Source organism: Lagenorhynchus albirostris, chromosome 15, assembly GCF_949774975.1.
Source record: "Lagenorhynchus albirostris chromosome 15, mLagAlb1.1, whole genome shotgun sequence".
Lineage (NCBI taxonomy): Eukaryota > Metazoa > Chordata > Mammalia > Artiodactyla > Delphinidae > Lagenorhynchus > Lagenorhynchus albirostris.
This window is the reverse complement of record NC_083109.1, coordinates 56874304-56890636: the sequence shown is the minus strand read 5'-3', so window position 1 is coordinate 56890636 and position 16333 is coordinate 56874304. Positions and strand designations below refer to the sequence as shown.

At 44.2% G+C, this 16333-nt stretch overlaps 1 pseudogene; it reads right to left on the bottom strand.

Moving 5' to 3' along the window:
• Positions 1 to 8950: 8950 nt before the first annotated feature.
• On the bottom strand, positions 8951 to 15816 carry LOC132506259 (barrier-to-autointegration factor-like; annotated as a pseudogene).
• Between the last annotated feature and the right edge of the window lie 517 nt (positions 15817 to 16333).

The following is a 16333-nucleotide window of genomic DNA, read 5'->3' as shown; positions in this document are numbered from 1 at the left end:
TGGGCACCAGCCTATGTGCAACCATACACGCTGTACAACCGTGAAGGCAGCCCTGTGTGTTGGTTTATCTACACACGCAAACCTCTGAAAGGACTCACCAGAAATCATTCACGCTGTCTGAAGGGGCCCAGACAATGTCACTTCCATGCTCAAAAATTCTTTGTTGGTACCCCGTGTCACCCAGAGTAATAGCCAAGGTCCTGACCCCCCGGTGGCCAGCACACCCACTCCCTACTTCTTGGCTGTCATGTACTCTTCTCCTAGCTCTCTGCACTCACCCACTGTGCGTCCTCGTGCTGTTTTTGTCCAGTAAACCTTGCCCAGACCTGCCTCAGGGCCTATGCACTTGCTATTCTCCCTAAAGCCTCCTGGCTAACTCCCTTTGTGAAGTCACCTCCTAGCATTCCTAGCTGCTCTGGTTAAAGCTGCCACTCCCTCTAATCCTCTACCCCCCTCCACAAACCCCCTAGTCCCCTAATTTCCTTTCTTTTTCTCCATAGTACCTGTTATATTTTAATAGACTTAATAACTTGATAAACTTGTTTCATTTTGCCCCGCTCACTCTAGAGTGTAAGCTCCTCGAGGGGGGGGATTTGTGTGTGTATATGTCTTTTTTGATCTCTGCTATAGCCCCAGTACCTGCAACAGCACCTGAGCTATAACAGGTGCTCAATAACTGTTTATTGAGGGAAAGAAGACAGACTTCTCACGTACAGGCAAACGTGGATCAAGCCTCCGAATTAAATACTATGACGGGTCCCATATGAAGAAATTGAGGCATGTCAGGGAGTCCTACTATCAAGCCAGCTCAGGTAACCAGTGTAAGAACCTCGGGATCACAGGGGAAGCTTTTGCTTTTCTTTCAATGCCTTTCTAGACTATTAGCATTTTGATTTTTTACCATGTGTCCATATTCTTTCTATTTAAGAAAAAAATCTACTACAATTTTGTAGAGAAGTTGTACAAAGAGCCTGTTGTTAATTTCCTAGATTTCTGTCATTGATTTCATAGGGCGGTGCCTTGGCATTCAGGAGGCACTCAATATTTGTCTGTGGTGTCAATGGAGACAGACTGTATACTCAGCAGAGGGAGAAAAGGAGAGACACAGAGAGATTTAAGAACAGTGCTGGCAACCAGTTCAGTGTAGTCATGAAAATGCAGTGGGGGACTTCCCTGGTGGTGCAGTGGTTAAGAATCCTCCTGCCAATGCAGGGGACGTGGGTTCAAGCCCTGGTCCGGGAAGATTCCACATGCCGCAGAGCAACTAAGCCTCTGCGCTACAACTACTGAGCCTGTGCTCTAGGGCCTGCAAGCCACCACTACTGAGCCCACGTGCCACAAGTACTGAAGCCTGCGCGTCTAGAGCCCGTGCTCCACAACAAGAGAAGCCACTGCAATGAGAAGCCCACGCACTGCAACAGAGAGTATCCCCTGCTCGCCGCAACTAGAGAAAGCCCGGGCAGCAACAAAGACCCAACACAACCAAAAATAAATAAATAATTAAATAATTAAAAAAAAAATGTAGTGGGTAGCAAATTTTCTGATGGCAAGAGCCTACACTCTATTTTCTTAAGACTTTTTCATTGAGTTATAAAATAGCCTATCCTCATCATTCATGGATTCTGTATTTGTGAATTCACTTACTCACTAAAATATGTTTGTAATCCCTAAATGCACACTCACAGTACTTCCGAAGTCTTTGACAAATATCTGAGTCTCCCGACAAGCACATTCCCAGCTGAAGTCAAACAAGGCGACCAACACCCTGACTTTTGTTTCGGCTCTGATGCAGAGCACCAGTGTCCTTTCGTGGTCTATTTAGTGCCATGATTTTTGCGCATTTGCACTTTTTGTGGATTTAACTGTTTAAAGCGGCCCCCAAGCGTTGTGCTGAGGTGCTGTCTATGTTCCTAAGTGCAAGAAAGTGTGACGTACTTTAAGGAGAAAACGCATGTGTTAGAAAAGCTCCATCAGGCACAAACTGTAGCGCTGCTGGCCCTGCATTCAACGTACATGACACAACAGTATATATTAAATAAGGTGTCTTTAAACAGAAACACACACTTTGGCCGTTCCCAAACACCTGTATGACAACCTAGTAAGGATTTCTGCAAAATATAAAGCTTTTAAATTTACCTGATTATTTCACATTCATGAACTCGTTAACGGGAGCTTTGTGAAGTATGCGTCAATATCGTACAGTATGTATGGCATGCAATCATGTTATATAAAATTATTACTTTTTTAATGATTTTTGCCTGCAACAATTATAGTTGTAGTATTGTTGCAAACTCTATTTAAAAAAAATAAATTTATTTATTTATTTTTGGCTGTGTTGGGTCTGTTGCTGCGCGTGGGCTTTCTCTAGTTGCGGCGAACAGGGGCTACTCTTCGTTGCAGTGAGCGGGCTTCTCATTGTGGTGGCTTCTCTTGTTGCGGAGCACAGGCTCTAGGCACACAGGATTCAGTAGTTGCAGCACACAGGCTCAGTAGTTGTGGCTCGTGGGCTCTAGAGTGCAGGCTCAGTAATTGTGGAGCACGGGCTTAGTTGCTCCATGGCATGTGGGATCTTCCCAGACCAGGGCTTGAACCCATGTCCCCTGCATTGGTAGACAGATTCTTAACCACTGCATCACCAGGGAAGCCCTGTTATATAAAATTATGTTTCCTTTAACTATGGAAGGAACCTGTACTGTAACGTAATTAAACAATGCAATAATGTGTTAAGGTTATGGGGATATTATCTGAAGTGGGCTTGATTCTGTAGCCCCAAAGGCACCCAGCAGAAGCTAACTCTGGGACCCACGAAGGGCTAAGTCTTCAGGGAAAGAATGGGTGAGATGAAATGCACAGTGTTGTGGGTTTTTTAAATTTATTTTATTCAAGTATAGTTGATGCACAGTGTTGTGTTAATTTCTACCGTACAGCAAAGTGACTCAGTTATACATATATATACACTCTTTTTCATACTATTTTCCATTATGGTTTAGCACAGGCTATTGAATTCCCTGTGCTATTCCCTGTGCTATACAGTAGGACCTTGTTGTTTAACCATTCTATCAATATATATAATAGTTTGCATCTGCTAATCCCATACTCCCAGTCCATCCCTGTCTCACCCCCCTCCCCCTTGGCAACCAAAGATCTCTTCTCTATGTCTGTGAGTCTGTTTCTGTTTAGTAGATAAGTTCATTTGTGAAATGCATAGTGTTTAAATGGTAGACACTGATTTGGACCATTATTAAATGGATTCTATCATCTTATCTACCTATCTATATCTGCCTAGCTGGCAAAATGTCATAGCGAATATTTGAGCGAAAGTCCAAATATGAGGGAGTTTTGCATGTACTTCAATACAAGGTAGAGGCTTCAAAATGACTTTAGAGTAGTCCTTCTTTTGTCCTGGAACCACACCTTGCGTAAACCTTTAAGCTATGCAAATGAGCAAGGATTCCATACCCAGCCTTCGGAAGAGCTAGGGGTGGGGAAGGGGTGGTGGTGGGAGGGAGCCTACAATAGGCTGGAGGCTGAGAAGAGTAGGACCAGATCTCTTTCCCTTCACTGCTGGGCCTCCCAAGCACAAGACGCTCTTCATGCTCCCAGAGAACTTACTTTCTTGGGATTCGCCATGCCGTCAAAGTCAAGGCCACCTCAGAAAAGGAAACGGAAGCCTGAGTATAGCTGGAGGACCAAAGGGGCATATGTCCCCCAATTCCTGAGGCAACATACCCCTAACACCCCTGGCACCAGCTTACGCTGCAGGTGGTTTCTGGATGCCTGGAGGGGCACAAGACAAAAACAAGGTATGTTTTTTAGAATCATGTTTTCCAACTTGATTGTCAGTTTGTAAGAAAGCTGTTGATTTCAGGGAGGTAGATCTTGCCATGGGCCAACTTATAGAAATCTTGAATTGCCTTCCATAGCTGGTTGGTTTCTTCTCCGGGGGGGTTTTAGGTATGTGAGCGTGTGATTTGCAAATAAGCCTTTGACCTTTTCCTTTGCAGTTGAGCCTGTGTTTCATTCTCTTGCTTTTGGCGTTGTTCCTTTGGAAGTTGACTGAATCAACCAAAATGGGGTTGGGTCTTTGAACAGCTAGTGGAAGGATGGGTATGGGGGACAGAGGTTAGGGTTAGGGTGGAGAGCAAAAGGGGAGCTTATCAGTCTAACCAGAATAATGGTTGAAAGGGCTCCTCCACAGAACCCAGGCTCCAAGATGGGCACAGATGCCCAAGTGCAGTCCTAATTACCCTTGAAAATCCCTTAAATCACTTTTGTTACCTATTATCTTCCAAGGAAGGAACAAGATTACCTTATTGAGTACAGCTGAATTGACTGTTGTATTTAGAAATGTCATAACATTTCCCCCTTCAAAAAAACAAAACAAACAAACAAACAAAAACTTCAAATCCAGAATCACACCAGTCCAGAGCTGAAGTCATGTAAGTGAACATGAAAATACTGAGCATTTGTTCTATCTCCATAAACTTGTAAGATCCCTTTCCTCCCTTGGTTTCATCTGAAGCTCGCAGCCCTTACTCCCATCCCTTTGTAATTGACATTCAAGCCCACATTTAAACACCGTCTTCGGCTTTCTTTTGCACGGATTTTGTGTTTCCCCATACATTGGATGCCCTTCCTTGCTTTACCTGCACAGAGAATTCAACCTTCGGAACCCCACAGACAGGGAGAGGGTTGTGTGCCGATTGTGAGGTTGGAACATTGGAGAAAGGTGCGGGGCTTCACCTTAGTAGGTGGGGCGGCTACAAAGCTCTGCTAGTTCCCACAGCTGCCACTGAAATCCCGGCTCCGAGAAACCTACAAAACCTGCAAACGAATAGGTTTGTTCCTTTAGTCGATATTTGAGTCTTTTCCTGTGGATTCTAACTTGAAGGAGATGAGGGCAGTTACTACCCTACTGAGCACACATTCCATTCTGATGGAGGAGACAGACTTTTTTTTTTTAATTTATTTTTTGGCCGCACTTGGGGCGTGTGGGGTCTTAGTTCCCCAACCAGGGATTGGAACCCGTGCCCGCTTCAGTGGAAGCGCAGAGTCTTAACCAGTGGACCAGCAGGGAAGTCCCTGTACAAGCTTTTGTGTGGACCTACGTTTCCAGTTCTCTTGGATGTGTATCTAGTCGAATGGTTGGGTCATATGGTAACTGTTTAACTTTTTGAGGAACTGATTTTGAACTTTTTGAAATGTGACTCGTAGAAATTTTAAAATTGCATATGTGGCTCGTATTATCCTACAGCTGGCCTAGAATGTCCCAAGCATTGTGATGAAAGGTCGGAGAGAATTTATACTAAAGGGTGTGACGGGGAGGCGAGGGCAATGCTGGGCAGAGGGTACCCTTCTGTAACTTTTATATCTTACTTTATATACCTTCATCATCTCTGTTGATGATAATTGCCAAAGCCTGTTAACTGATCTCCCTGCTCCAGGGCCAATCTCCATCCAGCAGCCAGAGATATTTTTAAAAGTGTAATTCTGATCATGCTATTCCCTGTTTAAAACACTTCAATGGCCTCCCTGTTCCAATCATATCAAATGTAAATTCTTTCCCATGGCCTGGCACTCATTAGTTGCTCAGGAAATATTTGTTGAACAAATAATGGAAAATATTTTATGTCTTTTTTTGTTTCAAATCTATATATTTTTTAAATTTAAAGAAATTTCAAATTGAAAAGAGTAAAACACTTAAAATTTATATTTCAGGGCAACATCCCACGTGCAGTATAAGTCCATTTTCCTGTATCTTCTCCATCACTGGGTATTCATCTTTTTAATTTTTAACTACGGCCTATTTGCTGGGTGAAAAGTATCTTGTTTTAAAGTTGGATTTCTTTGTTAACAACTAGGTTGAGCATCTTCTGTTTGTTCACTATTTGTTATCTGGTTTTATGACCAAATTAATGATTACAAGTTTACTTTGTTTTTATCAAAAAGTATTCTTTTCCACATGAAAGATCTCCAACCTTTGTCTATGTCATATTTGTCCTTTGTTAGGTTAACAAAAATAGATTTTTTATTTTTTTAATTTGGCCACACTGCTCAGCTTGTGAGATCTTAGTTCCCCAACCAGGGATTGAACCCGCATCCTCGACAGTGAAAGTACAGAGTCCTAACCACTGGACTGCCAGGGGACTCCCAACAATAGATATTTTAAAAAATATCTTCTAGAAGAAAATGCATGCTTACAAATAAAACTAATTTAAAATACAGGTTAAAAAAAAAGATCGGTTATAAAGCAGAAACTAACACACCATTGTAAAGCAATTATACTCCAATAAAGATGTTAAAAAAAATAAAAGATTGGTGTGTTAGGAACATGGTTAATAAAGAAGAATAAATAGTAGCTGATATTTATATGGCAAGTGTTATTTTTTATTTTTATTTTTTTGGCTGCGTTGGGTCTTTGTTGCTGTGCACAGACTTTCTCTAGTGGCAGAGAGCGAGGGCCACTCTTCCTTGTGGTGCACAGGCTTCTCATTGCTGTGGCTTCTGTTGCTGCAGAGCACAGGCTCCAGGCGCACGGGCTTCAGTAGTTGCAGCACACGGGCTCAGTAGTTGTGGCTCGCAGGCTCTAGAGTGTAGGCTCAGTAGTTGTGGTGCATGGGCTTAGTTGCTCCGCAGCATGTGGGATCTTCCCTGACCAGGGCTTGAACCCGATTCCCCTGCACTGGTGCGTGGATTCTTAACCACTGCCCCACCAGGGAAGTCCTGACAAGTGCTATTCTACCTAGAGCATCCTTTATCCCCCGGGGCTAGCAGTCTTTTTTTTGGTAAAGGTTCAGATAGTAAATAGTTTGGACCATATAATCTGTCCCAACTACTTCATTCTGCCATTATAAGAGCCACAGACAATAAATGAATGGGTGTATCTGTATTCCAATAAACCTTATTAATGGATACTGAAGTGTGAACCTTCATAATTTTCACATGCCATGAAATACTATTCACTGATTTTTTTTTCCAACCATTGAAAAAAATGTAAAAAACATTCTTAGTTCTTGGGCTATGCAAAAACAGGAAGTAGACCAGACAAATGTGGCCCACGGGCTATAGTTTGCCAACCCCTGCTTTATCCCTTTTGAACTTGACTATAGCTCAGTGAGGTGGACAGGTAGGCATGATTCTCCACTTTCAGTACATGCAGGAGCAGGTTCAGGGAGGTGAGGGCATGGAGCTCACATAGTCTGGCTGGGTCCTGCCCCATCACACACAGATGCTCAAAGGAAAAACCAACAAGAGCAAACAATTCCAAAAGCTTTTATTCAAATCCAGACTGTTATAGGTTTTAGAAACTTAAGTTTTTAATGAATCTAAAGCTTTAATGATTCCACCCTAGACCAAATACTTTGAAAAAGGAATACCATGTCCCTTTGAGTGTAGCTATTGCAACACTTTCCTTGCCCAACTGGATCCCATCAGTGCTATCCACTTTAAACTCAGAGGGTAGGATTTTTTCTTTCTTTTTTTTTTTTTTTTTGCCGTACGCAGGCCTCTCACTGTTGCGGCCTCTCCCGTTGCGGAGCACAGGCTCCGGATGCTCAGGCTCAGCGGCCATGGCTCACGGGCCCAGCCGCTCCGCGGCATGTGGGATCTTCCCGGACCGGGGCACAAACCCATGTCCCCTGCACGGGTGGGATTTTTAAACAACCAGGATAATTGGAGGGCAGTAGAGCCCCAGCTTCAGAGTGTAGACAGACTTAGAATCCTGTCACTTATTTGCTGTGTGACTTTGGACAAGCTGCCAACCTCTCCATAAAAAGATCATCATCTTGGGTTTCATTTTCAGTGCAAATTTGAATCAATGCCATAAAAATAGGAGTCAAGTCCCAGTTTTTGTCTGAATGTGAAATAATACAAATTCCTTAGACACCCCCCCCCACATTAATTTAAGGCTCCAATAATCTCCAGGCACAAAGGACCAAGAGGCCTGAAGCACCCATATGTGTCTAGACTGACAACTAGGGCAACCCCATGTGAGTAGGTAAACAGAAATACCCACCCTCCATTATCAAGGGTAGTCTTGAATGATTAGCTTTATTTTTTTTAATTTAAATTTATTTATTGATTGATTGCTGTGTTGGGCTCCCGTTGCTGCGTGAGGGCTTTCTCTAGTTACGGCGAGAGGGGGCTACGCTTTGTTGCGGTGTGCAGGCTTCTCACTGCAATGGCTTCTCTTGTTGCACGGGCTCTAGGCTTGTGGGCTTCCATAGTTGTGGCACACAGGTTCAGTAGTTGTGGCTCGCGGGCTCTAGAGCGCAGGCTCAGTAGTTGTGGCGCATGCGCTTAGCTGCTCCGCGGCATGTGGGATCTTCCTGGGCCAGGGCTCGGACCTGTGTCCCCTGCACTGGCAAGCGGATTCTTAACCACTGTGCCACCAGGGAAGCCATTGAATGATTAGCTTTAAATGTTGCCAAGTCTTCAGGAACACAACCCGCTCAGAAAATATGGGAGCATGGGATACATCCTTACCCGGCTGGTGTAAAAAGTGGAGATAAAATAAGGAAAGTAGCTGGCATGGAGTGGATCAGGCAAAACAATGGCTATTTGTATTAGTTCAGTGGCAGAGTATTAATTTAGGAATTTCTTGGATGTGGGTTTTGAAATATTGACAGGCCTGCCTGGGTGAGGGCAACCTGGTGTGACTCTTAAGGCCTCCTATGGAGCAGTGCTGAGGCTGCCAGAGTGGGAATCTGTTTTAGTTTTTTTTTTGGAAGGCCACTGACTTTATTGATTTAAAAAAACTTTACAAGGACAGTGACTGTTCTGCCAGAAAGAGGACCAAATGGCGTAAAACAGACCCGAGGTGGGAGCAGGGGGCGGGTGAGGACAGGACCAGGAATCACTCAGAAAAGCTGGTAACTGCTGTCACAAAACTGGCAGGGAAAGGCTAAGGGAGATGCATGCAAGGGAAAAAATTCCAAAAACGTTGAAAGGTGAGGGGAGAGAACTCCCCAAAGACCCTGGGGTACATGGGAGTTGCGCATGACAACAGCAATCTTTTCCTTTGTAGAGGACGGGGGAGGAGTCCTCACTTGGCTGCAAACTCTGGAGACTTAGTGCTGGGGCTCGGGGTCGGGGGCTCCCCAGAGAGCATCACAAGAACACGTCGCACCACTCTCGAAGGCAACCGAAGCAATCCCGCGACTGCTTGGTGTTGGCGCCGCACGTGTCCTTCGGCCATTCCCGGAAAAGATCTTCATCTTTCTTTAGCACCAGAAACTGACCAAGGACCACATAGGCCTTGTCAAAGTCCCTTTCCTCCACTTCTTGCCCAGGACTTCGCCAATCCCGGCCAGGCTTCCGGCTGGCTTTTCCCCCATGGGCTCTGCCATGAAGTCTCTGTGCTTTTGGGAGGTTGTCGTCTTGATCAGGCTTAATCGGGGACTCCTGTAGCTCTGGTTCCCATAATGGCTTCTCCCGCTGATCCCTCAACCCATTAAGTGTTTTGTTTTGTTTTGTTGAAGTAACAACACCTTTAGTGAGATAGAATTCACATACTATACAACTCTCCTAGGTGTATAATTAATTCAGGTGTTTGTAGTGTATTTAGAGAGTTGTGCGGCCACCACCATGGCCAGTTTTGGACATTTTCATTTCTCCCCCCAAATCCCATACCCACTAACAGTCCCTGTTCCCTGTCCCCACAGCTGCTGGCAACCACTAATCTGCTTTCTGTCTCTATGGAGTGACCTATTCTGGACATTTCGTATAAATGGAATCAGACAATATGTGGCCTTTTGTGTCTGGCTTCTTTCACTCAACATATTGTTTTCAGGGTTCATTAAGATAGCGTGTGTCAGTGTGTAATTCCTTTTAATGGCTGAATAATATTCCATGGTAGGATATGCCACTTTTATTTATCCATTCATCAGGTGATGGACATTTTGAGTTATTTCCAGAGGTGAAATGACACTTTATTGGACTAGTTCTTGGGCCAGTTAACCTCCTGTCTTGGCCTCCTCATCTGTAAAATGGGGTAATAGCTCCCAATCACAGGCAGGACCAGGACTAGCCTACACAGACCCTTTGCTCGTGCCTCTCTTGACAGACACCCGTCTCATCCCAGGGCAGGGGAGCCTTTGTTGCCAGAAGCAAATTTGGCCAGGGGTTCTTAGCCTGGATTTCAGCCCAGTGTTTTGTTTTGTTTTTTTTAACGTAGAGTGCTTTAATTAATTAATTTATTTATTAGTTTTGGCTGCATTGGGTCTTTGTTGCTGTGTGCGAACTTTCTCTAGTTGTGGCGAGCGGGGGTTACTCTTCATTGCGGAGCATGAGCTCTAGGTGCGCAGGCTCCAGTAGTTGTGGCATGTGGGCTCAGTTAGTTGAGGCACGTGGGCTCAGTAGTTGTGGTGCATGGGCTTAGCTGCTTCACAGCATGTGGGATCTTCCCGGACCAGGGCTCAAACCCGTGTCCCCTGCATTGGCAGGCGGATTCTTAACCACTGTGCCACCAGGGAAGTCCCCAGTGCTTTGATTTTAGCTTTATATTTTCCATTAAAAATACCATTTTCCAAAGTCATGTGTCAGCTCCTGTTTTCTCCCACCCCCTTCAATGAGGTTATGTCGAACACTTGCGATATAGATTCACTTGTTACTGTCTGCATTCCGTCCTAGGATCCCCCAATATCCCTCTTGATTTTTAAAAAAATTTGTGTACAATAAAGTTCACTCTTTTTTCTTTTTTTATAAATTTATTTTATTTATTTTTGGCTGCTTTGGGTCTTTGTTGCTGCGCGCAGGCTTTCTCTAGTTGCAGTGATTCGTTGCAGTGCGTGGGCTTCTCTTGTTGCAGAGCACGGACTCTAGGCATGCAGGCTTCAGTAGTTGTAGCACATGGGCTCAGTAGTTGTGGCTCACAGGCTCAGTAGTTGTGGCGCATAGGGCTTAGCTGCTCCGCAGCATGTGGTATCTTCCTGGACCAGGGCTCGAACCTGTGTCCCCTGCATTGGCAGGCAGATTCTTAACCACTGCACCACCAGGGAAGCCCCAATAAAGTTCACTCTTGATGAGGTTCTATCAGTTTTGCAGATGCATAGGGTCATGTATCCCCCTCCCCCACTATCAAAATGAACACCTTAAAAATTCTTCCACATCCCCCCAGCCCCGTAGTTGACTCCTCCTTCTCCTTGCCCCTTCCCGACACTGATCTGCTGCCCCACGCTTTGTACGATACACACACTGGACAACTACAAGCATGGCTCCGCTCCTGGGGTTGTCAGGACATGTAAATGAATGCATGAGAAGCACTCAGGACGGAGCCTGGCACTCAGGAGCCTGGCACGTGAGTGCCCACCACATCAGAGCTGTTGTAACTATAAGACTGGGCTTTGTCCACCGTGGGGTGAGGGTGGGGATGCTGGACACCAGCAAAGCACAACAGGCTGCCAAGGGTGTGAGTCAGCACTGCCGGTGGGGCACGGAAAAATGCCCAGCCCCAGTCTCACCCTAAACCTACTTGAAAGAGTCTTCCTGGTACAGGATGTATTTTTGGCCGCACTGCGAGGCATGAGGGACCTTACGTCCCCAACCAGGGATTGAACCCGCGCCCCCTGCAGTAGAAGTGGAGAGTCTTAACCACTGGACTGTCAGGGAAGTCCCAGGCAGGATGTTTAACAAGCCTTTCCTGGGATGGTGATGCTGAAGGTCCTGGGACATGCGCGGAGAAACTGCTTTGGGGTGACTTGTATAATGTGGATCAGAACGTGCTAGAGAAGTTCTGGTGACCCTGGGGGAGAAAGGGGACAAGAGGAGGTGTTCCATGGCGCCAGCTCTGGCTGAACCTGGGAACCCATTGTACCAGATGAAACAACCAAGAAAAATGGTACAAGGGTGGAAGTCTCAGATAAGGGCCACCTGGACTCCCTACCACCGACCCGCTCCTGAGCCCTGGGGTCTCAGCCTTCTCATCTCAGAGGTTCCCTGTAGCTCTGCTCGAATGCTATATAGTTTTGATGTGTATTTCCTCCAAATGTTATTATTACAGTATTATATGCACATGATTCAAAAAAAATTCAAACAGTACAGCAGGAATTGACACTTTCCATTAAGGGCCGGATAGTAAGTACTTTTGGCTTTGCGGGCCATATGACCTCTGGTCTTTATAGCAGCTTCTGATCCTGCCTTTATAGGGTGAAAGCAGCCATAGACAATACATACATGAATGAATGCTGTGTTCCAATAAAACTTATTTTTTTTAATATGCAAAATTAAAAAAAAATTATTGGCATACAGTTGATCTACAATGTTGTGTTAGTTTCAGGTGACAGCAAAGTGAATCAGTTACACATATACATATATCCACTCTTTTTTAGATTCTTTTCCCTAATAGGCCATTACAGAGTATTGAGTAGAGTTCCCTGTGCTATACAGTAGGTCTTTACTAGTTATCTATTTTATATACAGTAGTATGTATATGTCCATCCCAATCTCCCAATTTATCCCTCCTCTACTTTACCCCCTGCAATAAAAGTTATGTTTACAAACAAGTGCTTCCATATTTGGTCCACGGGCCATAGTTTACTAATTCCTGTGGAAAAGTAAAGTCAAAAGTAGACACAGAATCCCACCCCCCACTTCCTCCAAGGAAACCACTGTTAATTTTCTTGTGCACAGTATTGTGGCTAAACGCACAAAAGTCAAGTTGTTACATGAAGGCGAAATAAAACAAGCCAGGTAACATCATAAGTTCAAGTGAAACTGAAAAAGCCCAAACCACTTTCCACCCTCTTTGATGCCTTGAATGTAATAGAGATACAAACGTATTTGTTTTTGAATTGATAAAGCAAATCAGAGTCGATAAGTAACAATAGAAATGATCTAACATAAATGGCTCCTATGTTTAGGGTAATGACCGACTTAGTAGGTGTTCCAGATATGTTTGTGGCATCGTTTGATTAAAAAAAAAAAAAAAAACACGACTCCGGAATGACAGTCATTCTCCTAGAGAATCAGGGCAGTTCAATTTAAATTTGGCCCAGTTAATTAAATGCAACATTTGAAGCAGGGCTATAGCCATCATGTAGATTTATTAATTGAAGATTTGTTTTCTCTGCCATCTTCTTTTGAATTTCTACTCTTAGAGTATCTAAGAATTTAATTCTGTCTTAACTGTATTTTACCACTGCCCTCTTGCACTCATTTTCTTGGGAAGTTACTTCAAGTCAATAGCAGAATTAACCTCTGAATAATAATAAATAAAAAACAAGTACAAAGTGGTTAAATTAGGACTCGGGTAAAAGGTCACTTTTTCTCTAGGCCTTGATTTTTCTTATTGTGAGAAAAATAGTAACACCAAATCCTGAAGCACATGGTTCTTTGCCACTTAAAAATACTATTGTTGATGTTTAAAGAAATTCAAAAGGCTCTCTCAAAATGTAGATACTTGAAGTATAGACAAGAATTCCCAGGGGCTTCCCTGGTGGCGTATGGTTAAGAATCCGCCTGCCAATGCAGGGGACACAATTCGAGCTCTGGTCCGGGAAGATCCCACATGCCACAGAGCAACTAAGCCCGTGCGCCAGAACTACTGAGCCTGCGCTCTAGAGCCCGCAAGCCACAACTGCTGAGCCCGTGTGCCACAACTACTGAAGCCCACGTGCCTAGAGCCGTGCTCTGCAACAAGAGAAGCCACCGCAGTGAGAAGCCCTGCACTGCAACAAAGAGTAGCCCCCACTCACCGCAACTAGAGAAAGCCCGCATGCAGCAACAAAGACCCAACGCAGCCAAAAATAAATAAATAATAAATTTATTTAAAAAAAAGAATTCCCTTTCTGCTTTACTTTGGTAGACATGCCAGGGAGGAGCAGAGATTATTTGTGAATAAAAACTACTTTCTAAAGAAATATGGTAGTTATTAATATAGGATATCTTTCTGTATTAAGTCTTTGGAGGTTCTGGACTATTTAAAGAAAAAATAGAGGTAGAACACTCACCAGGGTGCCTGGCATGTAGTAAATGCTTAATAAACGTTGTCCATTTTTTGTGTGTAATTTTCTTTAACACGAAAGGGACCTTGGTGTTCTCAAGCTGGTTTGTTGCCCTCAGAACCTGAGACTCTTTCCCTATCAACCTTGATATCAAATGCCATTATTTTAATTAATTTAAATTCCCTGAGTTCCCTTCTGGCAGATGAAATCCAGTTGCTGCTTGCAACAGTTACTGCACTCCTAACAGTGGTGCAAGAAATCTGCCTATTGCCAGCACGTGTATTCGTTGATTCAATCAAAAATATTTCCTGAGCAAGGGCTATGGAAGGAAAGAACTACTTCCTGACCGGCCGTAGAGCCCTGTAGCTTAGCTGTGCTCTGTGTCTAAGAGTCCTAAGAGATGGGAGAGAGGGGTTCTGAGAAAGGGCATTTCCAGCTGGAAGGATGAGCCAGCCTCATCAGCCAGGGGACCCAGATTACTGCCTTAAAGCAAGATTTCTTTTTCTCTGCCTCCATCCAGACCTTGAGTATGCGGGCCAGGAAAGGTGTTTGGCCAATATTTGTTGAAAGAATGAATGAATGACTAAGTGTGAGGTTAAATGAATTTTACTTTTAACACATAGATATTCTCCACCCTCATTTTCAAATGTCTTTGAAAATAATTTTCCAAGTCAGCAGTTCATTTTTAGGCTTATTAATAGAAAAGTAAGTTGAGTCATTGAACAACCCAGTGCCACTTCTGGAAGCATTTTTGTTTGTCACAGTTGCTATAGGAATCCAGTGGGTAGACCAGGGATGCAGCTAAACATCCTACAGTGCACAGGAGAGCCCTAAATGGCAGTGGTGCTGAACCCATCCAAAGCCAGGAGCTCCCTGTCCTTGGGAGGCAGCTCTTAGGCTTGACTTCTGAGACAGGCAGAGCTAAGTGTGAATCCCATTTTCACCATCTCCTCGCCATGCCTCAGTTTCCCCATCTGTAAAATGAGAACAATAATACCTTCTAACAGAATGTAAAGCATGGCATAGTGGTTAGAGGCATATGCTATGGGATGAGAGGATACTCTGGCTCAAATCTTTACCTTGTTATTCTTTTTATTATAGTAAAGTACATAAAATAAAATTTACCATTGATGACATGTCATCCATTCACCATGTTATGCAATCATCACCACTATTTCCGGAATATTTTCATTACCCCACTCCCCAAAACCCTGTATCCATTAAGTAGCCACTCTCTCTACCCCCATAACCAGCCCCTGGCAACCACTAATCTGTTTTCTGTGTCTGGGTTTGACCATTCTGCATATTTCGTATAAATGGAATCATACAACATGTGGCCTTTTGTGGCTGGCTTCTTTAACTCAGTGTTAATGTTTTCAAGGTTTATTCGTTTCATAGCAGGTATCAGCGCTTCCTTTTTAGTGGCTGTGTAATATTCCATTGTAGGATATACCACCTTTGGTTAACCTATTCATCTGTCCATAGACATCTGGGTTGTTTCCACCTTTTAGCTATTGTGCTTTGTGCTGTTATGAACATTTGTGTACAAGCTTTTGAGAACCTGTTTTCCATTCTGTTGGGTACATAGGTGGGTCACTCGTCTGCTAAGTCTGTGCTTAACCTATATTAAGAAACCCTTCCCTTGTTTTTATTACCTCTGAGACTTTGCGCACCTGCCCTCTTTGTGCCTTGGTATCCTCCCCTGTAAAGAGGGGTGCATGACAGTTTTAGATCACAGGGCAGTTGAGAGGATTAAACAAATGAGTTGCTGTACGCCCTTGGCCCCGTGCCTGCCACAAGGAAGTGCTCAGTAAACACGAGAAATTACTACTGTTCTTACCTGGTTGTGGGGATTCAGATACTCAACATAAAGCATGTTACCTGGCTCTTTGAGGAGTGCTTATTATTTGGTTTACAATTCGTGCTAAGAAAATTCTGTCAAGAATGTGCACTATGTGACAAACTTCTAGCCTGATATTAGCCAAATACAGAGTTCATTGCCCTTTAAATTTATGTGTTTATTTTTGGCTGTGTTGGGTCTTCATTGCTGCACGTGGGCTTTCTCTAGTTGCAGCGAGCTGGGGCTACTCTTTGTTGTGGTGCGCGGGCTTCTCACTGCAGTGGCTTCTCTTTGTTGTGGAGCACGGGCTCTAGGCGCATGGGTTTCAGTAGTTGTGGCACGCGGGCTCAGTAGTTGTGGCACATGGGCTCTAGAGTGCAGGCTCAGTAATTGTGGCGCACGGGCTTAGTTGCTCTGCGGCATGTAGGATCTTCTCGGACCAGAGCTCGAACCCGTGTCCCCTGCATTGGCAGGCGGATTCTTAACCACTGAGCCACCAGGGAAGTCCCTGAGCTGTTTTTTAAAAAAGTAAACAAGACCCCAGTATCTACAG